The 27,830-nt window shown below is 40.0% G+C and overlaps 1 protein-coding gene across 1 annotated transcript in view; it reads left to right on the top strand.

Moving 5' to 3' along the window:
• Nucleotides 1-27,830, top strand: part of NEK11 (NIMA related kinase 11) — a 625,868-nt gene that overhangs the window by 467,104 nt on the left and 130,934 nt on the right. The gene's annotated exons all lie outside the window — the stretch shown is intronic.

Raw genomic sequence — 27,830 nt, 5'->3', positions numbered from 1 at the left:
AGGGACTTTAGCAGTTATCATGTGATGCTACAAGTTGGAAACAATACATTTAAAGGGACATAAAAGTGCAACATGAAAATGCTCTAATGCGTTAGAGCATTTTATTGTTGCACTGTTGCTTGCAATAGGGTTAAAAACACATAGTTAAAGTCAGCTTCAGAGCAGCAATGCACTGCTGGGAGTTAGTTTAATTGTACCAATCCTAAATGTTTCAAACTGAGGAAAAAAAGGCTAATGAGCTTTTAGCTCTATTTAAAAACAAGAGGATAGTCAAACACATGAATTATCTGTGGTTCAAAATGCATATGGCAGAGGCATAGGGGCTGATTTATCAAGGGCCGAATGGCTTTCTGCATTTATCATTGCACAAGAAGTTCTGGTGAACTGCTTGTGCAATGCCGCCCTCTGCAGATCCGCTAGCAGGGGGTGTAAATCAACACGATTGTATACGATCGGGCAGATTGCTGTCCGCCACCCCAGACGAGTTAAGGAACAGCGGTCTTAGGACAGGGGTATACGGCCCTATTCGGGCCGCAATAAATCGACCCCAATGAGTCATCTATAGAAGACCATTTTCACACATGGAATACAGATAAGACCCCAGGCACCTACCCACGGAGGCAAGGGATATAGCAAAGTGAAAATTGAAAGTGCGGTGTGTTTAAAATTACTTTAATACAACAAGGTTAAAAAAATCATAGATCCATGCTAAAAACAAAATACAGGAAATTAAAAACAATACGGTAAGAGTACAGTGTGAGATCAATTGCAGTATATCAAAATACAAAAATACAATCACACAGAAAGAAATACAATCAAAAAACAAATAAAATAAAATAAGCCCTGTGAGGGATGCTAATTCCCCACAAATGGTTAAAGTCTAGCAAATAGTCTTGAGGATAAATGTCCCATAAAAGTTGATGAAAGTGGTTCAGTTCATCCGTGAAAAAATTACATATATAAAAGGAGTAAAGGTACCTGAAAATAATAATCCTTAGTGTAAAAACTTTCCAAACTGAAAATAAATCCTCAGTGAAAATGGTGATGAAAAAAATCCTAAGTGAAAAAGGTTTAGTGAAAAAATTCCAGTGAAAAAAATAGTCAAATGCTGGTGTGGAAAAAAATACTAGTTTAAAAATAGTAGAGTAAAAAATATATAATTACTAGTGTGAAAAAATACTAGTGTGGAAAAAGTATATATATTGAGGAATAAAGTTGAAAGAAATCTGATGGTAGGGTGACTTGTAGCTCAGTGGGATGTAAAAGCAGATACTGTGATTTGTAAGGAGAGGATGCTGCTCATACGAAGTGAGTGCTTATGAATCAGCAACTGATGAATGGACCATCCTCAACCTAAAAGAAATAAATAAAAAAACATAGCGCAATAACGTACTAAAATCAAAGAAGTAAAGGAATAAGGCTTACCAGTCGGTCAACGCGTTTCGGCCCATGATAGGTCTTTTGCAAGACTCTTTCTCATCCATTTTCACACATGGCTTGTTTGTGAACAAATATTATTAAAACCTAAAATGGACTGCAAGAGTCAAGTACAGAACATATTTAAAAATGATGTTGTACACTAAAAGGGGTTCCTGACTCATGTTGATAAGCTTTTAGGTTCATATGCAACTGAAGACCTTTGTTTTAGCTTTAGTTTTGGCGACTAATTATAATCTATCTTCTCCTATTATTATAACTTTATTATGTTTTTTGAGAATATAGGAATGATTTTAACTGTGATCAGACTTTTGCTATCTAAGTGGTCGATCACAATCCATCATTGATTTGATACTGAAAAGGTATTTGGCTTTTGTGTGTGTGAACTTGCCTGTGTGTGTGTGTATCTGCCTGTGTGTGTGTACCTGCCTGTGTGTGTGTATATATCTGCCTGTGTGTGTGTACCTGCCTGTGTGTGTACCTGCCTGTGTGTGTGTGTACCTGCCTGTGTATGTTTACCTGCCTGTGTGTGTGTACTTGCCTGTGTGTGTGTACCTGCCTGTTTGTGTGTGTGCATATATCTGCCTGTGTGTGTGTACCTGCCTGTGTGTGTACCTGCCTGTGTGTGTGTATCTGCCTGCCTGTGTGTGTACCTGCCTGTGTGTGTGTGTGTATATATCTCCTGTGTGTGTGTATCTGCCTGTGTGTGTGTACCTGTCTGTGTATGTGTACCTGTCTGTGTGTGTACCTGCCTGTGTGTGTGTACCTGTCTGTGTGTGTACACCTGCCTGTGTGTGTGTACCTGCCTGTGTCCGTTTGTGTGTGTATATATCTGCCTGTGTGTGTACCTGCCTGTGTATGTGAACCTGCCTGTGTGTGTGTACCTGCCTGTGTCTGTTTGTGTGTGTATATATCTGCCTGTGTGTGTGTACCTGCCTGTGTGTGTGTACCTGCCTGTGTATGTGTACCTGCCTGTGTGTGTGTACCTGCCTGTGTGTGTGTACCTGCCTGTGTCTGTGTGTGTGTATATATCTGCCTGTGTGTGTGTAACTGCCCGTGTGTGTGTGTATCTGCCCGTGTGTGTGTGTACCTGCCTGTGTGTGTACCTGCCTGTGTGTGTGTGTGTGTGTATATATCTCCTGTGTGTGTGTATCTGCCTAAGTGTGTGTACCTGTCTGTGTATGTTTACCTGCCTGTGTGTGTGTACCTGTGAGCTGGGGTGTGTGTGTAGTGTACCTGCCTGTGTGTGTACATACCTGTGTGTGTGTGTACCTGCCTGTGTATGTGTGTACCTGCCTGTGTGTGTACCTGCCTGTGTATGTGTACCTGCCTGTGTATGTGTGTACTTGCATGTGTGTGTGTGTACCTGCCTGTGTATGTGTACCTGCCTGTGTGTTTGTACCGGTGAGCTGGGGCATTTAGGAGGAGCCATGTGAGGGGCAGCCTAGGGCAGTTAGGAGGAGCCATGTGAGGGGCAGCTGGGGCAGTTAGGAGGAGCTATGTGAGGGGCAGCTGGGGCAGTTAGGAGGAGCCATGTGATGGGCAGCTGGGGCAGTTAGGAGGAGCTATGTGTGGGGCAGCTGGGGCAGTTAGGAGGAGCCATGTGAGGGGCAACTGGGGCAATTAGGAAGAGCCATGTGAGGGGCAGCCTAGGGCAGTTAGGAGGAGCCATGTGAGGGGCAGCATGATATAGACATATGCATATTATTTGGAATAAGCAAGCCATGTTCCTTGTCCCTGCATCGTTTATTTACAGAGATATAATCCAGGATTTTGTATTAATTAAAGCAGGTACAAGTAACACAGTGAGATGGCTTATTTTTTATCAAATGATGCAAGTGCAGGAAAAGACAAAACAACACAACAGCAAAAGAACAATAGACCATCATTAGTTGCTTTAAAATATGCTGTGTCTATATATATATATGTTATTAATGGTCTTCTTTAAAAATGGTTTTATTCTATTTTATGCTACTATATATATCAGGTTAAATTGTTTTATATATATACTTCTTTATTTGTGTGTATTTTTAAAAAAATCCAATTTAATGTAGGTTTGCTAAATGTTGTACTGATTTATACAGCAAAGAAAACATTATGTCATAGTACGTTTGGTTTAGCTACAGTTAAATACCCTTAACAATATCTTAAATGACATTTCTAGGTTAAAATTTGACAGAAAAGTATAGAGATGTGAGGGATCCCTTCTATTCTTCTGGTGCCATGCGAATAGCTAATGAGTGATTTGCTGTCTATAGAGTCACAGTGGGTTATTGATGAACTGTCATCTCTGCAGTGGGGAGTGACTTTGAGAAATTCATCAATATAGCACAGTCACCTAAATAATGCATGGCCCAGTCATTCTATGTGCTATTTACTTCACTTAAGATTGTTAACGTGTCCCATTTCCAATCTTGCAAAAACACTTCGCTGTTACAGGGATGTAAACCACTTGCTAGCAAAGTATTGCCTGTAATAGGGGATTTAGTTCCTTTCTTGGGGCGAGATTACATATACGGCGCAGGCTTCAGGGCAAGCGATGAAGCCCACGCCGCCCGTAATTTCACCTCGCACATCGGGGTATTATATAAACCCCGCCGGCAGTTCATAAAGTGCCGTAAGTCGGAGAAACTAGCAATGTCCAGAAATGAGCTTAATACAAATTTCTGGAGTCGCCAGTGATTTACGGCACTTTAGAAACTGTCTGAGCCTAAGAAAATTAAAAAAAACATAAAATCTCCTGTAAAAGTCTAACACGCCTCCCAAAAATAAACCCGACACATAAAACCCCTATATCCGCCATCAAACCCACATCGGAACTAATAATAAAAAATAATAACCCCTAAACCGACAACCCCCATGAAGCAATATGCCTAATTAAACTATTAACCCCTAATCCGCAATTCACCCACATCGCAATCTACCTAATAAAAGTATTAACCCCTAAATTCGCCAACCCCAGCATCGCAAACTACCTATTAAAACTATTAATCCCTAATCCGCCAAACCCACACAACGCAATAATGCTAATAAATCTATTAACCCCTAAACTGCCAAAGCCCACAACGCAAATAACTAATCACTAAGCCCCCTAACCTAACACCCTCTAAATTATCCCCATTACATAAATTAAAATAAAACTAAATTACAATTAAAATAAAAAACCTAACATTACTTTTAAAATAAAAAATACTAAGGCCTAGATTTAGAGTTGGGCGGTAGCCGTCAAAACCAGCGTTAGAGGCTCCTAACGCTGCTTTTTACCGCCCTCTGGTATTTGGAGCCAGTCATTAAAGGGTCTAACGCTCACTTTCCAGCCGCGACTTTTCCATACCGCAGATCCCCCTACGCCATTTGCGTATCCTATCTTTTCAATTGGATCTTTCTAACGCCGGTATTTAGAGTCGTGTCTGAAGTGAGCGTTAGAAATCTAACGACAAAACTCCAGCCGCAGAAAAAAAACAGTAGTTAAGAGCTTTCTGGGCTAACGCCGGTTTATAAAGCTCTTAACTACTGTGCTCTAAAGTACACTAACACCCATAAACTACCTATGTACCCCTAAACCGAGGTCCCCCCACATCGTCGCCACTCTATTAAAATTTTTTAACCCCTAATCTGCCGACCGCACACCGCTGCCACCTACATTATCCCTATGAACCCCTAATCTGCTGCCCCTAACACCGCCGACCCCTATATTATATTTATTAACCCCTAATCTGCCGCCCCCGCTATCGCTGACCCCTGCATATTATTATTAACCCCTAATCTGCCGCTCCATACACCGCTGCCACCTACATTATAGCTATGTACCACTAATCTGCTGCGCCTAACACCGCCGACCCCTATATTATATTTATTAACCCCTAATCTGCCCCCCTCAACATCGCCTCCACCTGCCTACACTTATTAACCCCTAATCTGCCGAGCGGACCGCACCGCTACTATAATAAAGTTATTAACCCCTAATCCGCCTCACTCCCGCCTCAATAACCCTATAATAAATAGTATTAACCCCTAATCTGCCCTCCCTAACATCGCCGACACCTAACTTCAAGTATTAACCCCTAATCTGCCGATCGGAGCTCACCGCTACTCTAATAAAATTTTTAACCCCTAAAGCTAATTCTAACCCTAACCCTAACACCCCCCTAAGCTAAATATAATTTTATTCTAACAAAATAAATTAACTCTTATTAAATAAATTATTCCTATTTAAATCTAAATACTTACCTGTAAAATAAACCCTAATATAGCTACAATATAAATAATAATTATATTGTAGCTATTTTAGGATTAATATTTATTTTACAGGCAACTTTGTATTTATTTTAACCAGGTACAATAGCTATTAAATAGTTAATAACTATTTAATAGTTACCTAGTTAAAATAATTACAAAATTACCTGTAAAATAAATCCTAACCTAAGTTACAATTAAATCTAACACTACACTATCAATAAATTAATTAAATAAAATACCTACAATTATCTACAATTAAACCTAACACTACACTATCAATAAATTAATTAAATAAAATACCTACAAATAACTACAAAAAATAAAAAAGAACTAAGTTACAAAAAATAAAAAATATTTACAAACATTAGAAAAATATTACAACAATTTTAAACTAATTACACCTACTCTAAGCCCCCTAATAAAATAACAAAGCCCCCCAAAATAAAAAAATGCCCTACTAGCCGAATGACGGTTCCTTTAAATGACGTCATCCAAGATGGCGTCCGTCGAATTCCGATTGGCTGATAGGATTCTATCAGCCAATCGGAATTAAGGTAGGAAAATTCTGATTGGCTGATGGAATCAGCCAATCAGATTCAAGTTCAATCCGATTGGCTGATCCGATCAGCCAATCAGATTGAGCTCGCATTCTATTGGCTGTTCCGATCAGCCAATAGAATGCGAGCTCAATCTGATTGGCTGAATCCATCAGCCAATCAGAATTTTCCTACCTTAATTCCGATTGGCTGATAGAAGACTTCATCCCGATGATGGACTTCCGACTTCAGCCCGATGATGGATTTCTTCAGCCGCCGCTTGGATCCAGACTTCAGCCCGAGGATGGACGTCACTCTTCAGCCCCCCGCTTGGGCTTGGATCAACACTTACGAGGCTTGGATCAAGACTTCCGAGGACGGATCGGTGAACCTGGCATGGTGAAGATAAGGTAGGAAGATCTTCAGAGGCTTAGTGTTAGGTTTATTTAAGGGGGGTTTGGGTTAGATTAGGGGTATGTGGGTGGTGGGTTGTAATGTTAGGGGGGGTATTGTATGTGTTTTTTTTACAGGCAAAAGAGATGAATTCTTTGGGGCATGCCCCGCAAAGGGCCCTTTTCAGGGCTGGTAAGGTAAAAGAGCTTTGAACTTTTTTAATTTAGAATAGGGTAGGGCATTTTTTTATTTTGGGGGGCTTTGTTATTTTATTAGGGGTCTTAGAGTAGGTGTAATTAGTTTAAAATTGTTGTAATATTTTTCTAATGTTTTTTAAAAAAAAATAATTTTTTGTAACTTAGTTCTTTTTTATTTTTTGTACTTTAGTTAGTTTATTTCATTGTATTTATTTGTAGATATTGTATTTAATTAATTTATTGATAGTGTAGTGTTAGGTTTAATTGTAGATAATTGTAGGTATTTTATTTAATTAATTTATTGATAGTGTAGTGTTAGGTTTAATTGTAGATAATTGTAGGTAGTTTATTTAATTAATTTATTGATAGTGTAGTGTTAGGTTTAATTGTAACTTAGGTTAGGATTTATTTTACAGGTAATTTTGTAATTATTTTAACTATTTTAGCTATTAAATAGTTCTTAACTATTTAATAGCTATTGTACCTGGTTAAAATAAATACAAAGTTACCTGTAAAATAAATATAAATCCTAAAATAGCTATAATATAATTATAATTTATATTGTAGCTATATTAGGGTTTATTTTACAGGTAAGTATTTAGCTTTAAATAGGAATAATTTATTTAATAAGAGTTAATTTATTTCATTAGATTTAAATTATATTTAATTTAGGGGGGTGTTAGGGTTAGGGTTAGACTTAGCTTTAGGGGTTAATCCATTTATTACAGTAGCGGCGAGATTCGGTTGGCAGATTAGGGGTTAATAATTGAAGTTAGGTGTCGGCGATGTTAGGGAGGGCAGATTAGGGGTCAATACTATTTATTATAGGGTTATTGAGGCGGGAGTGAGGCGGATTAAGGGTTAATAACTTTATTATAGTAGCGGTGCGGTCCGCTCGGCAGATTAGGGGTTAATAAATATAATATAGGGGTCGGCGGTTTTAGGGGCAGCAGATTAGGGGTACACAGGGATAATGTAGGTAGCGGCGGTTTACGGAGCGGCAGATTAGGGGTTAAAAAAAATATGCAGGTGTCAGCGATAGCGGGGGCAGCAGATTAGGGGTTAATAAGTGGAAGGTTAGGGGTGTTTAGACTCGGGGTTCATGTTAGGGTGTTAGGTGCAGACTTAGGAAGTGATTCCCCATAGAAAACAATAGGGCTGCGTTAGGAGCTGAACGCTGCTTTTTTGCAGGTGTTAGGTTTTTTTTCAGCTCAAATGGACCCATTGTTTTCTATGGGGGAATCGTGCACGAGCATGTTTTTGAAGCTGGCCGCGTCCGTAAGCACCGCTGGAATTTAGAGTTGCAGTGGCGTTAAATTATGCTCTATGCTCCCTTTTTGGAGCCTAACACACTGAAAACCCAGCCATTCTGTGAACTCTAAATACCAGCGGTATTTAAAAGGTGCGGGGGAAAAAAAGCACGCGTAGCTAACGCACCCCTTTGGCCGCCAAACTCTAAATCTAGCCGTAAGTTTAAATTGAGCTAAAATTACAAAAAATAAAAAGCTAAAATTACAGAAAATAAAAAAGTCTAACATTACAGAAAATAAAAAACAAAATTTGAACAGCCAATAGAATTTCAGTAGCTCTCATCCTATTGGCTGATTTGAATTTAAAGAATCAAATCAGCCAATAAGAATTCAAGGGATGCCATTTTTAATTGCGTACCTTTACTATTCAGTGTACGACAGAGATCGTACAAAGAGGATCCTCCATGCTCCATGGCTCCGCGGTCGCCGGTGTTCAGTTCCACGGTCGCCGGTCTTCAGTTCCGCGGTCCTGGATCAAGATAGAAGCGGTCGCTGCTTGGAAGAAGACTTCACCGACAGACTTCAGGAACCGGTTGCCGCTTGGAAAAATACTTCACTGCCTGGAACAGGACCTTCTCCGCCGGACTTCAGGAACTGTGAGTACCAACCTGGGGGTTAGATGTAGGCTTTTTAAAAAATGTTGGGTTTTTTTTTTTTTTAGATTAGGGTTATGGGCCTTCTTAAAAGAGATGAAAGCCCTTTTAAGGGCAGTAAAAGAGCTGAATGCCCTTATAAGGGCAATGCCCATACTAATGCCCCTTTAGGGGCAATGGGTAGTTTAGGTTTTTTAGTGTTAGGTTTATTTATTTTGAGGGGTTTGGTGTGTGTGGGGGGTTTACTGTTAGAGGGGGGACTTAGTATGTTTTTTAAGGAAAAGAGCTAATTTCTTTAGGACACTGCCCTACAAAAGGCCCTTTTAAGGGCTATTGGTAGTTAAGTATTAGATTAGGGGGTGTTTTTATTTTGGGGGGCTTTTTATTGTCATAGGGATTAGGTATAATGTTTTTATTTTTGATAATTTTGTTTTTCTAATTTTCTGTAATGTTAGACTTTTTTATCTTCTGTAATTTTAGCTTTTTTATTTTCTGTAATTTTGCTTAATTTAAACTTAGTATTTTTTATTTTTAAAGTAATATTAGGTTTTCTATTTTAATTAATTTAATTTATGTAATAGGGTTAATTTAGGGGGTGTTAGGTTAGGGGGCTTAGTGATTAGTTATTTACGTTGTGGGTTTTGGCGGTTTAGGGGTTAATAGATTTAACCCCTTCATGACCAGACCACTTTTCCATTTGTTGACCGTTTGGGACCAGGGCTATTTTTACATTTCTGCAGTGTTTGTGTTTAGCTGTAATTTTCCTCTTACTCATTTACTGTACCCACACATATTATATACAGTTTTTTCTCACCATTAAATTGACTTTCTAAAAATACCATTATTTTCATCATATCTTATAATTTACTGTAAAAAAAAATATGGAAAAATGGAAAACAACACACTTTTTTCAACTTTGACCCCCAAAATCTGTTATACATCTAAAACCACCAAAAACACCCATGCTAAATAGTTTCTAAATTTTGTCCTGAGTTTAGAAATACCCAATGTTTACATGTTCTTTGCTTTTTTTGCAATTTATAGGGCAATAAATACAAGTAGCACTTTGCTATTTCCAAACTATTTCATTTAATTTTTCAAAATTAGCGATAGTTACATTGTAACACTGATATCTTTCAGGAATCCCTGAATATCCTTTCACATGTATATATATTTTTTTTTTAGTAGAAAACCCAAAGTATTGATCTAGGCCCATTTTTGTATATTTCATGCCAACATTTCAACGCCAAATGCGATCAAACAACTTGTGTAATTATGGCACAAATGGTTGTAAATGCTTCTCTTGGATCCCCTTTGTTTAGAAATAGCAAACATATATTGCTTTGACATTGTTTTTAGGTAATTAGACGGCAGCTAAATGCCGCAGCGCACCACACGTGTAATATGCCCAGCAGTGAAGGGGTTAAGGGAGCATGTAGGGAGCTTGTAGAGTTAATTTCAGAGAGAAAAAAAAGGGGGGTGTTATCACGTTTTAGGGAGTGGGAGTTAAGAGTTCCAGAGTCTCCAAATCTTGCAGTGAGATTGTCCATTTAATTTTATAATTAACATGGTTAAATCTCCAAATAATTCACTATAATAATTTAATAAACTTTATAATGACTATGGGGCCGATTTATCAATGTCTGGCGAACATGATCCGCTGTAGTCATGTCCGCCAGACAACACTTCATACGCTGTCGGCATTTCTGGGGAACTGCTTGTGCAATGCCGCCCCCTGCAGATTCGCTAGCAGATTGGCCGCTAGCAGGAGGTGTCAATCAACACGATCATACACGAGCGGGCAGATTTATATCCGTAGCCTCATAGGCGGCGTATGAGTTAAGGAGCAGCGATGTTAAGACTGCTGCTTCTTATCTCCTGTTTCTATCCTAAGATATTGTGAGTCCACGGCTTCATCATTTACTGTTGGGAATATCACTCCTGGCCAGTAGGAGAAGGCAAAGAGTGCCACAGGAAACCTGTTAAGTATCACTTCCCTTCCCACAACCCCCAGTCATTATCTTTGCCTTGGTGCATGGAGGAGGTGAAGTTTTGGTGTCTGAAGAAAATTGGATTTATTTCACTTCAATCAAGATTTTATTATTTTAGAAAGCCAGAGTAGGTTACTCTGTACTTCCCCCGTTTTCAAGGATTGGGTCTAGCCGTACTCCACATTAGTCTCTTCAGTAGGGCAGTAATGGCTTTAAAGCAGCTAGGAACTTGTAAGGTGGGCCTTGCTGTGTTTTCCTAACTTTTTTGCTGCCCAAGTACAGAAAGCCAGAGTAGGTTTACTCTGTTCTTTCCTTTTCTACAGGTCTCTGTGAGGAGAATGTGTCCTCTCATATGGGTAAGATGTTCTCCTTCTGGACGGCTAGATACAGGTAAGTGCTGTGGGGTCTTCTAAGTATGGGACATTATGCACTTTAAGAGATTCTGGAAAGGTTAATGGGACAAAATATATCCTAGTAGGATATTATTGATGACAGTGTGCAGGCGCTTCATGTGATAGGTTGGAGAGAGACTGGTTCCCCTTTGTTGGTAATGAAGGGGTTAACCAACTTCATGAGGCTAGAATTTTTATTTGACATACGATATGAGATACTCTCTGTATGTTTTAGAGAGTTGATTTCTGTACTATTCATTTTTTGATGGTGCTGGGCTTGTTTGCAGATTTCATCTGAGATTAGGTCTTTCTGCAGCATTGCAGAACGGGTGTTTGTGTCGTGACTTGGGAGCACTTATGTTATCGTTTGATGCGATCAACAGACAGTGTGAAAGTGTGTCTAACTTGAGTGTACATGTTATGGGTTTTTTCAGGAGTGTATCCCCTGGGCTGAAAGACGGAATTCTTTTGGGCTCCATTTTACCTGACAGTTAGTTTGCGCGACGGACAATGGCTCCACCTCCTTCTTTGTTATTGCATTGAGATACTCTCTGTTCGTTTTAGGTAAGGTATCTTATGGGAGATATCACACTTTATACATGCCACTGTTATCTGATATTGCAGGAAAGAAATCAATGTAAAAACACCAGAAATGAGAAAAGACCCTTTGTTTAACAATGTGCTAATATAGAAGCATGATGATTTTTTTCTTTTCTTTGCAATCATAACTTCTATGGTTAGTTATTGCAGGAAAGATTGGAGCAGGGGTCTGTTCATATATTTATTTATGCATATAGCTAATTTTGCATTTATTTGCTTAAGATTCCATTAAAACCTTTTCTACTATTAGAAGGTTTTGGAGAATTTTCTTTATCCAGTATAAGAATGGAACAGGGGCCTGTTCCTATATATATTTATATTTGGGTTTCTCCTGTTAAATGGTATATCTTTTTTTTTTTAAAGTGACAGTATTCATTTTTAAATAATTTATTTTCAAATTTATAGCAAATATATTGTGCTATCTTCATGTCTCTCAGGTTGATGCTGTTTAAGCTATGCCACAGCTTTCTCCTTAAACGTCCCAAGCCTCTATGGCGTCACATGCAGTGCCCTGCGGTTCCTCTCAATCTCTTGGAGGAGTGTATTTGCCTGCAGATTTTGCAGCTTAGGTATCTTCTTTTGGCAGTAAGTCTTTTATTTTTCCTCTTACTGCTGGGGCAGTCCGGTCTTCATGGTAAACCGAGCAGTCTTGGTCCAGGGGAAAGCAATCTAAGCTTTCTTCCCAGGGGCTGATTTCTCCTTTCTGGAGTATCTACAGTCCAGGTATGAGAGGTATTCTTGAAATGGGTTCAGGAACCTTCTCCCTGGGAGTGATAGTTCCAGTTCCGATAGAGGAACGGGGGCCAGGTATTTATTCTCAGAGTTCCGTCCTTCAAATAGAATTTCATTCTTCTTTGGTTCTAGAGGGTCTGTTCATGTCGAACATAGACCTGGAGGATGTGTATTTTCATGTTTCCTTTCTAAGGCATCTTCTCAAGTTCCTGAGATTCCCCTTCCTGCAAAGGCTCTTTCAGATCTCGGGGAGTTTCAAAAGGTTTTTTACTGGACTACATTCGGGTTCAGGTACCATGTTTTCTCTGAGCAATCTCTCTTTCAAGAGGGTCTTGTCTTTTCTCGTTCCCTTGGATGGGAAGGGAATATGGGGAAGATTTTCCTTGTTCCTGCTACAAGGGTTTGGACTCATGAGGAGTTTGTACTCCATCAATATCTTAGAGTGGAGAGGGATTTTCAATGCTCTGAGGGTTTGTCCTCAGTTGTCCTTAGCAGGTTTTTCAGGTTCCAGTCAGAAGATTTCACCTCAGTGGCTCGGGGAGAAACTAGGGGTTCCTTAGCCATGAAGGAGGTGGCTCAGCTTTGTTCGGTGGGCGGTAGCTCACATTCGCTATCTATCTGCCATCCACTTTCTAGAAGTGGACATCTGGGAAGAGGGCTTCCCAAGCAGATAGAATTCTCATCCTGGGGAGTGGATGCTCCATCCGGAGGTGTTCTTCAGGTTAACCCTCAAATAGGGGGACTGGAGTTGGATTGATAGCGCCTCGGCAGAATGCCAAGCTTCCAAGGTACGGTTTAAGGTCAAGAGATCCGCAGGCCACCCTGATAGTTGATCTGACGGTTCATTTGGATTTTTGTCTTTACTGTTTGCTCTGTTTGTTCTCTTTTTACGAGTCATTGCTCGTATCAAACAGGAGGTAGCATCAGTACTTTTAATAGCTCCTGCGTGACTTCGCAGAACCTGGTATGCTGACCTAGTGAAGATGTCCTCTCTTACACATTGGGGGCTGCCTCTGAGGAAGGACTCAGGGTCCATTCCTTCTTCCAGATTTTGTTTCTCTGTAGCGGAGTGCTTGGAGATTGAACGCTTAGTTCTGTCTAAGCGTGTTTTTTCTGAGTTGGTCATTTAGACCATGATTCATGCTCCCTAGCCTGTTACTAGAAAGTTTACCTCAAAGTATGGCGTAAATACCTTTATTGATGTGAATCCAAGGGCTGCTCTTGGAGTAGAGTTAGGATTCTTGGAATTTTTTCCCTTTTCCAAGAAGTTCTGCAGAAGGGTTTGTTGTTCAGTTTTCTGAAGGGATTTCTGCATTATCTCAAGCGTCTGGCGGATGTGCTAGACGTGCTTTCTTTTTGTCAGGCCGGGGTTAGTATCAGGCCTGTGTTTAAGTCTGTTGCTCCTCCCTGGAGTCTTATCATTGTTCTAAGTTTTTTGCAGCAGGCTCCAGTTGGGCCTTTTCATTCCATAGATATTAAGTTATGATCTTGGAAGGCTTTGTTTCTTTTTGTTATCTCTTATGCTGAGAGAGTTTTGGAACTCTCTGCGTTGTAGTGTGATTTGCCTTACCTTATCTTTCTTGCTGATAAGGCGGTTCTTTGTAATAAGTTGGGTTCTCTTCCTAAATAGACATATAAATCAGGAACTTGTTCCTTCTCTATGTCCTAATCCTTATTCTCATAAGGAACGTTTGTTGCACAATCTGGATGTTGTGCATGTTATGAAGTTTGTGGTTTTCTCAGGAAGACGTAGGGTCAGAAAGCTCCTGATGCTTCTTTTTATGGTTAAGAAGTATCATTTGTTGTGTTTATGAAACTGATGGTTAGCAGCCTCCTGAGAGAATTACAGCTCATTCCACGAGGGCTGTTTCCTCTTTTTGAGCCTTCAATAATGAAGCTCTGTGGGACAGATTGCAAGGCTGCAATTTAGTTTTTTCTGCTTATTTTTTTTAAAAAAAATATATTTTTAAAATTTGGTTCTTTTTCTTCGCTAAGGTTACTTCTGGGAGAAAGGTTTTACAAGTGGTGGTGCCTTCTGTTTAGGTCTTCCTGTCTTGTCCCTCCCTAATTATCTGTGTCCTCTAGCTTGGGTATTGGTTCCCAACAGTAAATTATGAAGCCGTGGACTCATATCTTTGGAAAGAAAACAAAATGTATGCTTACCTGATAAATTTATTTATTTCCGGATATGATGAACCCATGGCCTGCCCTTTATTTCATGACAGTTATTTTTGACTAAACCTCAGGCACCTCTACATCTTGGGTTCCTTCTTTTTTCTCCATTTCCCTTCGGTCGAATAACTGGGGGTTGTGGGAAGGGAAGTGATACTTAACAGCTTTGCTGTGGTGCTCTTTGCCTCCTCCTGCTGGCCAGAAGTGATATTCCCAACAGTAAATAATGAAGCCGTGGACTCACCATATCCGGAAAGAAAGAAATTTATCCGGTAAGCATACATTGGGGCCGATTGACTGTTTAATAATTCGGCCCCATTGTACGAATTTCATATTTTATAGTGTGTTTTGAGCTTTAGTTTGACATTTTTATTTTAAAAATTCCCCCAAAGGCCAGATTACTTGCTGATTGTGCAGGGCACGCTACTTGTAGCATTCAGTTTGGTATTACAAGTTTATTTGTTTTCCTTTTGTTGCTGCTACCGCATCCTGTACCCTGGGTGTGGAGCAAGGATGTAAAGTTACTGTAGCAGAAGTGATTTTAAGTTAATTTGAAAACCTGACATAAAAGGGATAGGATACCCCAACATTTTTTTTTTGTGATTTGGATACAGCTTACAATATTAATCAACTTTCCAATTTACTTCTATCATCAAATTTGCTTCATTATCTTGTTATCCTTTGCTGAAGGAACATTGGCAGCTAGCTAAAAATATCTAGCTAGCCAATCACAAGAGACAAATGTGTGCAGGCACCAATCAGCAGTTAAGTTCCACTAGTGCAGGATATGTGCGTATTCTTTTTCAACAAGGGATACCAAAAGAACAAAGCACATTTGAAAATAGAAGTTAATTTAACAATGTCTGAAAATGAATCATGCAAGTTTAATTTTGAGTTTTCTGTCCCTTTAACTATTTGCACTTGCTATTAAAGGAATAGTCTAGTCAAAATTAAACTTTCATGATTCAGATAGAGCATGCAATTTTAAGTACCTGGGTAGCGCTTTCTGATTGGTGTCTAATTGTTACCGCCAATCACCAAGCGCTACCCAGGTGTTGAACCAAAAATGGTCCGACTCCTAAGTTTACATTCAAATAAAGATACCAAGAGAACAAAGAAAAATTGATAATAGGAGTAAAATAGAAAGTTGCTTAAAATGGCATACTCTATCTGAATCATGAAAGTTTAATTTTGACTAGACTATCCCTTTAACCTTTTTCTAATACACCTGAAGATACTATGCAATACGAATGAATAATAATTAAGGGTTAATAAATTGAGAAAAAAGGGTTAAAAAGAAAGGGGTAAGGTGTATATATAATGTGTATGAAGTAGAAAGTAATGTGCTAAAAAAAGCCTTTGGAATCTGTGATATCAAACAAGAATAACTTGACCACTCATGATAATCACTTACTTGTAATTTGAGTGTAAACATGCAAGCTTTAAGGATAATGCCAGAGCAATATTATCCTTCCATGACGCTTGTACTTTTGTGCTCAACTTGTGATCTGGCAAGATGTATTTTTATTAACATGCAAACTAGGGCTCATGATCTCAAGTTGAAGGCCCCTACTGACACCCATAGTAAAAAATACATTTAAAAAAATGCAATAATAAGAATTAACTGTAAAGGTTGCATATTTTAAGGCAACCCTTAACCAATCCCAGAAAAAAGGAATGGCCTGCTCATAGAATTTTATTTTGTCACCTAACTAATTATTCTAAACATATCTATGCACAACCACTGGCCTGGGTATAGGTAAAAAGTGTGTGGCGATGACTCAATATTATTGTTGCTCTCTCCTTAATGTGAAATATATTTGTCAACAGTGTTTTATTGAGAAAACAATTATCTTACAACACTTTCTTGAACAGCACATGTTTAATATGCCACAAACGTTTTTTTGGATAAACATGTAAAAAGTAAAAACAGACCATTGTTCCTCAATAGTGCATGGAAGTTTAGAACATGGTACAAACTGCAATATTATAAATAGCTTAAAGGGACAGTCTACATCAGAATTGTTATTGTTTAAAAGATAGATAATCCCTTTATTACACATTCCCTAGTTTTGCACAACCAACACAGTTATAATAATACACTTTTTACATCTGTGATTACTTTGTATCTAAGCCTCTGCAAACTGCCCCCTTATGTCAGTTCTTTTGACAGACATCCATTTTAGCCAATCAGAGCTGGCTCACTTAACCTCCACGTGCGTGAGCACAGTGTTATCTATATGACACACATGAACTAACACCCTCTAGTGGTAAAAAAACTGTCAAAATACCCTGAGAGAAAAGGTGGCCTTCAAGGGCTTAGAAATTAGCATATGAACCTCCTAGGTTTATCTTTCAACCAAGAACACCAAGAGAAAAAAGCAAAATTGGTGATAAAAGTAAATTGGAAAATTGTTTAAAATTACATTCTCTATCTGAATTATGAAAGTTTATTTTGGACTAGACGGTCCCTTTAAATACCAAACAAAAAGCCAGATTACGAGTTTTGAGCGCTATAGGGATATTAACGACCGTAGCATTTTCGGCGGTTTTTCACTCCCTATAGCGCTGGTATTACGAGCTTAAAAAAAGCCGGCGTTTGTGCGCGATATGGCAGCGTTGAGCTCCATACCGCACACAAATACCAGCGCTGCTTTGAGCTGCTGTTACGTGCTCATGCACGATTTCCCCATAGACAACAATGGGGAGAGCCAGCTAAAAAAAAGCCTAACACAAAGCTTCGTAACGCAGCCCCATTGATGTCTATAGGGAATTTTTTTTTGTTTAAACACCCTAACATAAACCCCGAGTCTAAACACCCCTAATCTGCTGCCCCCAACATCGCCGCAACCTAACTACACTTATTAACCCCTAATCTGCTGCCCCCAATGTCGCCACCACCTAACTACACTTATTAACCCCTAATCTGCTGCCCTCAATGTCGCCGCCACCTAACTACACTTATTAACCTCTAATCTGCTGCCCCAATGTCGCTGCCACTATAATAAAGTTATTAACCCCTAAACCTAACCCTAAGTCTATCCCTAACGTAACCCTAACCCTAAAACCCACTAACTTTAACATAATTAAAATAATTCCAAATAAAAATTACAATTAATTCCTAAATTATTCCTATTTAAAACTAAATAAATACCTGTAAAATAAAACCTAAGCTAGTTACAATATAACTTATAGTTATATTGTATCTAGCTTATGTTTTATTTTTATTTCACAGGTAAGTTTGTATTTATTTTAACTAGGTAGATTAGTTATTAAATAGTTATTAACTATTTACTAACTACCTAGTTAAAATAAATACAAATTTACCTGTAAAATAAAACCTAACCTGTCTTACAGTAAAACCTAACATTACACTAAAATTAAATAAATTACATTAATCAAATACAATTAACTATATTACAAAAAAAAATAAACACTAAATTACAAAAAATAAAAAAGAAATGATCAAATATTTAAACTAATTACTCCTAATCTAATAACCCTATCAAAATAAAAAAGCCCCCCAAAATAATAATACCATAAAACCGCTAGCCTAAACTAAACTGCCAATAGCCCTTAAAAGGGCCTTTTGCGGGGCATTGCCCCAAAGATATCAGATCTTTTACCTGGCAAATAAAAATACAAACACCCCCCCCAACAGTAAAACCCACCACCCACACAACCAACCCCCCCAAATAAAATTCTATCTAAAAAACCTAAGCTACACATTGCTCTGAAAAGGGCATTTGGATGGGCATTGCCCTTAAAAGGGAATTCAGCTCTTTTACATTGCCCAAACCCTAAACTAAAAATAAAACCCACCCAACAAACCCGTAAAGGGACACTTTAAAAAAACAAACAAATTTTTTCTTTCGTGTTTCAGATAGAGCATTAATAGGAGTCAATTAGAAAGTTGCTTAAAATTGCATGCTCTATCTGAATCACAAAAGAAAAAAATTGGGTTCAGTGTCCCTTTAATAAAACCTAACACTAACCCCCGAAGATCCACTTACAGTTCTGGAAGACCAGACATCCATCCTCATCCAGCCGGCAAAGTCCTCATCCATGCGGCAAGAAGTCCTCAACGAAGCCGGGAGAAGTCTTCATCCAAGTGGCAAGAAGTCCTCAACGAAACCGGAAGAAGTCTTCATCCAAATGGCAAGAAGTCCTCAACAAAGCCGGGAGAAGTCTTCATCCAGACGGCATCTTCTATCTTCATCCTTCCTGCATGGAGCGGGTCCATCTTCAAGACATCCGGTGCGGAGCATCCTCTTCATACAGTGCCAGCCGTACACTGAAGGATTTTTTACCCTTTAATTCCTATTGGCTGATAAAATTCTATCAGCCAATCAGAATTCAAGGGACGCCATCTTGAATGACATCCCTTAAAGGGAACCTTCAGTGTACGGCTGGGACCAAATGAAGAGGATGCTCCGCGCCGGATGTCTTGAAGATGGACACGCTCCGTGCCGGAAGGATGAAGATAGAAGATTCCGTCTGGATGAAGACTTCTGCCCGCCTGGATGATGACTTCCTGCCGCTTGGATGAAGACTTCTCCCGGCTTCGTTGAGGACTTCTTGGCGCTTGGATGAAGACTTCTCCCAGCTTCGTTGAGGACTTCTTGCCGCGTGGATGAGGACTTTGCCAGCTGGATGAGGATGGATGTCCCAATAAACCTTTAATAAAACCTAACACTAACCCCTGGAGATCCACTTACAGTTTTGGAAGACCGGACATCCATCCTTAGCCAGCCGGCGAAGTCCTCATCCATGCGGCAAGAAGTCCTCAATGAAGCCGGGAGAAGTCTTCATCCAAGGTCAAGAAGTCCTCAACGAAGCCGGGAGAAGTCTTCATCCAAACGGCAAGAAGTCCTCAACGAAGCCGGGAGAAGTCTTCATCCAGACGGCATCTTCTATCTTCATCCTTCCGGCGTGGAGCGGGTCCATCTTCAAGATATCCAGTGCGGAGCATTCTCTTCATACGGTCCCAGTCGTACACTGAAGGATTTTTTACCCTTTAATTCCTATTGGCTGATAGAATTCTATCAGCCAATCAGAATTCAAGGGACGCCATTTTGAATGACGTCCCTTAAAGGGAACTTTCAGTGTACGGCTGGGACCGTATGAAGAGGATGCTCCGCGCCGGATGTCTTGAAGATGGACACGCTCTGTGCCGGAAGGATAAAGATAGAAGATGCCGTCTGGATGAAAACTTCTGCCCGACTGGATAACGATGCTTTTTCACTCATAACGTACAACTCGTAATCTAGCTGAAAGAAACCTGAGATTCAATATACCCAATAACACAACACAATTAACAATACATAGATTAAATAATAAAGCAAAAAAAACCCACTGAACTGTAATAAAATTCAAAAGAACAATATACCGGTATGTACTAATTATAGTTGAGGCTCATAAACAAATCTTTTTCAGCAGTTTTTAACATGACTAAATGTAGGCTTACGTAGAGCTTTTTATAGTACCACATTTCTCACTAAAAGTTGAGTTTTAAAACATTCTCCTACATTTTGCAGCTTTAAAATAATCTATCACCCATGAATAATTTATTTCTGAGGCCAGATCGTGTTCAATTGACAAAGTTGCCAGAGCAGATAATCTTTCTTGGCTCATAGTTGATCTTAGGTATGTTTTTATTAATTTTAACTTTGAAAAGCTCCTTTCGGCTGATGCAACCGGAACTGGAAATACTTAAAGGACCAGTCAACATTGTAGATTTGCATAATTAACAAATGCATGGTAAGAAGACAATGCAATAGCACTTAGTCTGAACTTCAGATGAGTAGTAGATTTTTGTTAAATAAATTGCAAAGTTATGTCTATTTCCACTCCCCCTGTACCATGTGACAGCTATCAGCCAATCACAAATGCATATACGTATATGCTGTGAATTCTTAGGAGTTTAAGTGTAAATATAAAAACACTGTGCACATTTTGTTAATGGAAGTAAATTGGAAAGTTGTTTAAAATTCCATGCTGTATCTGAATCATGAAGTTTAATTTTGACTTGAGTGTCCCTTTAAGATCAGTCTTAACGCAACATAGATGTTTGGGTAGACATCAGTTAAGTTATTGTCAATTTGGTATTTTAGGGAGCTAAACATATCCGATTTTGGATGCAGAGTACGGGCACACATTCGTAACTCTTCATAGAGTTCTAAACCATTTATGTCAGAATCAGAAGAATTAGGTAAAGTAAGCAGAGCTTATAATTCTTTGCAGTTTTGCAAAAGGTCCTTATCAGATTTCACACGTAAGTATGATATATCATTTACAAATCCAAAATTGTTAACATATCTTTCTAAACCCTCAAACCGAGGCGCAGCGCTTGCATGAATCTTGTCAACAATAATGTTGAAATATTCTGCTCTATACCTATCTGCAGGGTTAACAATGGCTTCATCTGGGCCCTCATAGTCAAACATTCTTTTGCCCTGCATATCCTGGACTGTCGAAATTCTCTGGGAATCTGCTGTTCCTCTGCTATTTTGTTTGCTGAAACTTTGGCAGAATTAAATCCATTTTCTCTGTAGTCATCCAACCAGAATATAAATTCTTCTAAATGTCTCAATGCTGTATCCAACTGCATATTGGATTTTTGCCATACTTTGCTGATTAGGTTGATTTTCACCAAAATCTCATACCATATAACAAGTGATAAACCCAACTTGTATGAGAGAATTTCTTCCTGTAGTGAATTACATTTACTACAGAATGCAGGATTGTTATTTTTCGTTGTCATCTTTTCCAGGCACTCAGCGATTTCTTTCAGTTGGTAACATACATCCTTCATACTCTCCACTCTGCATTCCCATCTGGTGTCTGACAATTAGACATGTGCGATTCATTTCGGATCGATTCGGAAATTCGGCCAAATTCGTAAAATTCAGGATTCGGATCGATCCAAATTTCTGAATTAAAATAGTGCCGAATCTACCGAATAAATCCGAATTAGTTCGGATTTATTTGGATTTATTCGGTAGATTCGGATGGCCATGGATTACACTAGTATTGTACAGTATATTAGGTTATACCACTTTGCTATGGGTTACACCTAATATACAGTACATAATACTAGTCTAATCCCACCTAACACTTACCGAAATTCCGAATTTCCGAACCGAACCGAATCAAACCGAATCCAGCCGAATTTATTCGAATCCGAATGAATCCGAAACAAATCCAAACCGAATTGATTCAAATTTTTCCGAATTCGAATCGTTCCGAACCAAAATTCGAACCGAACCAAATTTTTTCGCCATGCACATATCTACTGACAATGGCTTGAGAGTAATATTTACCTTTTCCTTTAAAACAGCCCATCTATTGGATGAGCCAGAAAATATTGTGTAGTCTCCGAAAAATAACAAATAATAATTTCTCTTGTTAAGTGTATTCAGTCCACGGGTCATCCATTACTTATATGGGATATATTCCCTTCCCAACAGGAAGTTGCAAGAGGATCACCTAAAGCAGAGCTGCTATATAGCTCCTCCCCTCACATGTCATATCCAGTCATTCTCTTGCAACCCTCAACATAGAAGGAGGTCGTGAGAGGAGTGTGGTGTTTTATACTTAATTATTTCTTCAATCAAAAGTTTGTTATTTTTAAATGGCACCGGAGTGTGCTGTTTTTTTCTCAGGCAGTATTTGGAAGAAGAATCTGCCTGTGTTTCTATGATCTTAGCAGAAGTAACTAAGATCCACTGGCTGTTCTCGCACATTCTGAGGAGTGGGGTAAATTCAGAAAGGGAATAGCATGCGGGTCCCCTGCAAATAAGGTATGTGCAGTAAAATATTTTTCTAAGGAATGGAATTGACTAAGAAAATACTGCTGATACCGATGTTATGTAAGTACAGCCTTAAATGCAGTGGAAGTGACTGGTATCAGGCTGATTAATGTATATACAGTAAAGTAATTTTCTAGGAATGGAATTTGACTAAGAAAATGCTGCTATTACTGAAGTAATGTAATAAGTCTTAAATGCAGTAGAAGGACTGGTATCAGACTTATCAATAAAGACACATACTCTTTAAAAAATAAAAATAAAAAGATGTTTAAAACGATTGCTGGCATGTTTAATCGTTTTTGTGAGGTACTTTGGTGATAAAATTTATTGGGGCATGAATTTTCCACATGGCTGACTTATATTTCTGCATGGAAACAGTTAACTGAGGCTTCCCACTGTTGTAATATGAGTGGGAGGGGCCTATTTTAGCGCTTTTTTGCGCAGTAAAAATTCAGTCTCTGTCTTCCTGTTTCTTCCTGCATGACCCAGGACGTCTCTAGAGAGCTCAGGGGACTTCAAAAGTCATTTTGAGGGAGGTAATCAGTCACAACAGACCTGTGACAGTGTGTTTGACTGTGTTAAAAAACGTTTTTTTCTATATTATTTATCCGGTTTGGGTATTAAGGGGTTAATCATCCATTTGCAAGTGGGTGCAATGCTCTGCTAACTTAATACATTTATTGTGAAAATTTGGTTGCTATAACTGATTTGGTTCATTGTTATTTCAACTGTGACAATTTTTTGTGCTTCTTAAAGGCGCAGTAGCGTTTTATTTAGTGCTTGTAAACTTATTTCAAAGTGTTTTCCAAGCTTGCTAGTCTCATTGCTAGTCTGTTTAAACATGTCTGACACAGATTAATCTGTTTGTTTATTATGTTTGAAGGCCAGTGTGAAACCCCATAGAAATATGTGTACTAAATGTATTGATTTCACTTTAAATAATAAAGGTCAGTCTTTATCTATTAAAGAATTATCACCAGACGACGAGGGGGAAGTTATGCCGACTAACTCTCCTCACGTGTCAGTACCTTCGCCTCCCGCTCAGGAGGCGTGTGATATTGTGGCGCCAAGTACATCAGAGACGCCCATACAAATCACTTTACAAGACATGGCCACTATTATGAATAATACCCTGACAGAAGTATTATCTAAATTGCCAGAATTAAGAGGCAAGCGCGATAGCTCTGGGATAAGGACAGAGCGCGCTGGTGCGGTGAGGGCCATGTCTGATACTGCATCACAGTTTGCAGAACATGAGGACGGAGAGCTTCATTCTGTGGGTGACGGGTCTGATCCAGGGAAACCGGATTCAGAGATTTCTAATTTTAAATTTAAGCTTGAGAACCTCCGTGTATTGCTAGGGGAGGTTTTAGCGGCTCTGAATGACTGTAATACAGTTGCAATTCAAGAGAAATTATGTAGGCTGGATAGATACTATGCGGTGCCGGTGTGTACTGACGTTTTTCCTATACCTAAAAGGCTTACAGAGATTATTAGCAAGGAGTGGGATAGACCTGGTGTGCACTTTTCCCCACCTCCTATATTTAGGAAAATGTTTCCAATAGACGCCACTACACGGGACTTATGGCAAACGGTCCCCAAGGTGGAGGGAGCAGTTTCTACTTTAGCTAAGCGTACCACTATCCCGGTGGAGGATAGTTGTGCTTTTTCGGATCCAATGGATAAAAAATTAGAAGGTTACCTTAAGAAAATGTTTGTTCAACAAGGTTTTATCTTACAGCCCCTTGCATGCATTGCGCCTGTCACTGCTGCTGCGGCATTCTGGTTTGAGTCTCTAGAAGAGGCCATTCACACAGCTCCATTGGATGAAATTATGGACAAGCTTAAAGCACTTAAGCTAGCTAATGCATTTGTTTCTGATGCCATTGTACATTTAACTAAACTAACGGCTAAGAACTCCGGATTTGCCGTTCAGGCACGCAGAGCGCTATGGCTTAAATCCTGGTCAGCTGACGTGACTTCTAAATCTAAATTGCTTAATATTCCTTTCAAGGGGCAAACCTTATTCGGGCCCGGCTTGAAATAAATTATCTCTGACATTACTGGAGGTAAGGGTCATACCCTTCCTCAGGACAGGGCCAAATCAAAGGCCAAACAGTCTAATTTTCGTGCCTTTCGAAACTTCAAGGCAGGAGCAGCATCAACTTCCTCCGCTCCAAAACAGGAAGGAACTGTTGCTCGTTACAGACAGGCCTGGAAAACTAACCAGTCCTGGAACAAGGGCAAGCAGGCCAGAAAACCTACTACTGCCCCTAAGACAGCATGAAGGGATTGCCCCCTATCCGGAAATGGATCTAGTGGGGGGCAGACTTTCTCTCTTCGCCCAGGCGTGGGCAAGAGATGTCCAGGATCCCTGGGCGTTGGAGATCATATCCCAGGGATATCTTATGGACTTCAAAGCTTCTCCTCCACAAGGGAGATTTCATCTTTCAAGGTTATCAGCAAACCAAATAAAGAAAGAGGCATTTCTACGTTGTGTACAAGACCTCCTTGTAATGGGGGTGATCCACCCAGTTCCGCGGACGGAACAAGGGCAAGGATTTTACTCAAATCTGTTTGTGGTTCCCAAGAAAGAGGGAACCTTCAGACCAATCTTGGACCTAAAGATCTTAAACAAATTCCTAAGAGTTCCATCATTCAAAATGGAAACTATTCGAACCATCCTACCCATGATCCAAGAGGGTCAGTACATGACCACAGTGGACTTAAAGGATGCCTACCTTCACATACCGATTCACAAAGATCATTATCGGTACCTAAGATTTGCCTTCCTAAACAGGCATTACCAGTTTGTAGCTCTTCCCTTCGGGTTAGCTACGGCCCCGAGAATCTTTACAAAGGTTCTGGGCTCACTTCTGGCGGTTCTAAGACCGCGAGGCATAGCGGTGGCTCCGTATCTAGACGACATCCTGATACAGGCGTCAAGCTTTCAAATTGCCAAGTCTCATACAGAGATAGTTCTGGCATTTCTGAGGTCGCATGGGTGGAAGGTGAACGTGGAAAAGAGTTCTCTATCACCACTCACAAGAGTCTCCTTCCTAGGGACTCTTATAGATTCGGTAGAGATGAAAATTTACCTGACGGAGTCCAGGTTGTCAAAACTTCTAAATGCTTGCCGTGTCCTTCATTCCATTCCACGCCCATCAGTGGCTCAGTGCATGGAAGTAATCGGCTTAATGGTAGCGGCAATGGACATAGTGCCATTTGCGCGCCTCCATCTCAGACCGCTGCAATTATGCATGCTAAGTCAGTGGAATGGGGATTACTCAGATTTGTCCCCTCTACTAAATCTGGATCAAGAGACCAGAGATTCTCTTCTCTGGTGGCTTTCTCAGGTCCATCTGTCCAAGGGCATGACCTTTCGCAGGCCAGACTGGACGATTGTAACCACAGATGCCAGCCTTCTAGGTTGGGGCGCAGTCTGGAACTCCCTGAAGGCTCAGGGATCGTGGACTCAGGAGGAGAAACTCCTCCCAATAAATATTCTGGAATTAAGAGCAATATTCAAGGCTCTTCTAGCTTGGCCTCAGTTAGCAACACTGAGGTTCATCAGATTTCAGTCGGACAACATCACGACTGTGGCTTACATCAACCATCAAGGGGGAACCAGGAGTTCCCTAGCGATGTTAGAAGTCTCAAAGATAATTTGCTGGGCAGAGTTTCACTCTTGACACCTGTCAGCGATCCACATCCCAGGCGTGGAGAACTGGGAGGCGGACTTTCTAAGTCGCCAGACTTTTCATCCGGGGGAGTGGGAACTTCATCCGGAAGTGTTCGCTCAACTGATTCGTCGTTGGGGCAAACCAGAACTGGATCTCATGGCGTCTCGCCAGAACGCCAAGCTTCCTCGTTACGGATCCAGGTCCAGGGACCCGGGAGCGGCGCTGATAGATGCTCTAGCAGCCCCTTGGGTCTTCAACATGGCTTATGTGTTTCCACCGTTTCCGCTGCTGCCTCGACTGATTGCCAAGATCAAACAGGAGAGAGCATCGGTGATTCTAATAGCGCCTGCGTGGCCACGCAGGACCTGGTATGCAGACCTAGTGGACATGTCGTCCTGTCCACCATGGTCTCTACCTCTGAGGCAGGACCTTCTAATACAAGGTCCTTTCAACCATCCAAATCTAATTTCTCTGAGGCTGACTGCATGGAGATTGAACGCTTGATCCTATCAAAGCGTGGCTTCTCGGAGTCAGTTATTGATACCTTAATACAGGCACGGAAGCCTGTTACCAGAAAAATTTACCATAAGATATGGCGTAAATATTTATATTGGTGCGAATCCAAGAGTTACTCATGGAGTAAGGTTAGGATTCCTAGGATATTGTCTTTTCTACAAGAGGGTTTAGAAAAGGGCTTATCTGCTAGTTCGTTAAAGGGACAGATTTCTGCTCTGTCTATTCTTTTACACAAACGTCTGGCGGAAGTTCCAGACGTCCAGGCTTTTTGTCAGGCTTTGGCTAGGATTAAGCCTGTGTTTAAGACTGTTGCTCCGCCGTGGAGCTTAAACTTGGTTCTTAAAGTTCTTCAAGGTGTTCCGTTTGAACCCCTTCATTCCATTGATATTAAGCTTTTATCTTGGAAAGTTCTGTTTTTGATGGCTATTTCCTCGGCTCGAAGAGTCTCTGAGTTATCTGCCTTACATTGTGATTCTCCTTATCTGATTTTCCATTCAGACAAGGTAGTTCTGCGTACTAAACCTGGGTTTTTGCCTAAGGTAGTTTCTAACAGGAATATCAATCAGGAAATTGTTGTTCCATCATTATGTCCTAATCCTTCTTCAAAGAAGGAACGACTTTTGCATAATCTGGACGTAGTCCGTGCCCTGAAGTTCTATTTACAGGCAACTAAAGATTTTCGTCAAACTTCTTCCCTGTTTGTCGTTTACTCTGGACAGAGGAGAGGTCAAAAAGCTTCGGCAACGTCTCTCTCCTTTTGGCTTCGTAGCATAATACGTTTAGCCTATGAGACTGCTGGACAGCAGCCCCCTGAAAGAATTACAGCTCATTCCACTAGAGCTGTGGCTTCCACCTGGGCCTTTAAGAATGAGGCCTCTGTTGAACAGATTTGCAAGGCTGCGACTTGGTCTTCGCTTCACACCTTTTCAAAATTTTACAAATTTGACACTTTTGCTTCTTCGGAGGCTGTTTTTGGGAGAAAGGTTCTACAGGCAGTGGTTCCTTCCATTTAAGTTCCTGCCTTGTCCCTCCCATCATCCGTGTACTTTAGCTTTGGTATTGGTATCCCATAAGTAATGGATGACCCGTGGACTGAATACACTTAACAAGAGAAAACATAATTTATGCTTACCTGATAAATTTATTTCTCTTGTAGTGTATTCAGTCCACGGCCCGCCCTGTCTTTTTTAAGGCAGATCTAAATTTTAATTTAAACTTCAGTCACCAC

The sequence above is a fragment of the Bombina bombina genome, chromosome 5 (genome assembly GCF_027579735.1).
Source record: "Bombina bombina isolate aBomBom1 chromosome 5, aBomBom1.pri, whole genome shotgun sequence".
NCBI classification, from domain to species: domain Eukaryota; kingdom Metazoa; phylum Chordata; class Amphibia; order Anura; family Bombinatoridae; genus Bombina; species Bombina bombina.
The sequence above is the reverse complement of the archived record's forward strand: the minus strand, read 5'-3'. Positions and strand labels throughout refer to the sequence as shown.